Genomic DNA, 881 nt, shown 5'->3' with positions numbered 1-881 from the left:
TGAAAACGGTTAACCTCTGAATCACTATTTTTTCGGAATTGGGGGCATTCATAAAGGCGAAGGGTATCGTTGAATTAGCGACTAACGCCAGTGGGATTTTGACTGAATATCGCCTGATCTTTCAGCATTTTGCCTTCTCCAAATAAACGGAACCTTCCCGGAGCCATATGGGGCTCAGAAGATGCTCAGCCAGTGCCCTTTGACTGGGGGAGACATCTGTATCCCATCTGTATCAGAGGGGGGACCATCGCTCCCCCTGTTCCTCCTGTTCCGACACCCTGCCCCCCTCCCTCTTTTCTTCATGAAGTGAATAACTATTTTACAGTGCCTTTGAAGAAATTCTCACCAAGTGCGGGGCAGAGACTTAACACGTGAGCAATTCCTATTAGTTGACAAAGCGGAAGTGTTAATGTACCGCCGCGGTTGCTCCGTGGCTAAGGCGTTGCGCTACTGAGCACGAGGTCGCGGGTTCGATTCCCGGCCACGGCGGCCGCTTTTCTGATGGAGGCGAAAAGGACGAACGCCCGTGTGTACTAGATTTCGGCGCTAGGGCTCCGGATTAATTTTGACCCAGGTGGTCAAAATTAATCCGGAGCCCTCCACTACGCCGCGCCTCATCCCCTGCGTTGCGTCGGCGCGTTGAACCCTAGAATCAATCAATCAAGTGCTAATATCCCTTAGGACACCACTGAGTGCCCTTTCAAGTTTTCCGCTGACAGTAACGTTTTTCTGTTTTGTTGCGGGCTGCGTTGTCAAGTTTTCTGATTAAGACGACAAGCCGAAATCGTAGAAATCTCGTGTCACGTCTTTTAAGCTTTGGGGAGGTGTGATGCTTGGCGGTTTTTCCGTCGTATTTTTCTTTGGGCGAAGCTTCTGCTGGT

The sequence above is a fragment of the Haemaphysalis longicornis genome, unplaced genomic scaffold, assembly GCF_048455015.1.
Source record: "Haemaphysalis longicornis isolate Haplotype H1 unplaced genomic scaffold, Haemaphysalis longicornis Haplotype H1 scaffold_4, whole genome shotgun sequence".
NCBI classification, from domain to species: domain Eukaryota; kingdom Metazoa; phylum Arthropoda; class Arachnida; order Ixodida; family Ixodidae; genus Haemaphysalis; species Haemaphysalis longicornis.
The sequence above is the reverse complement of the archived record's forward strand: the minus strand, read 5'-3'. Positions refer to the sequence as shown.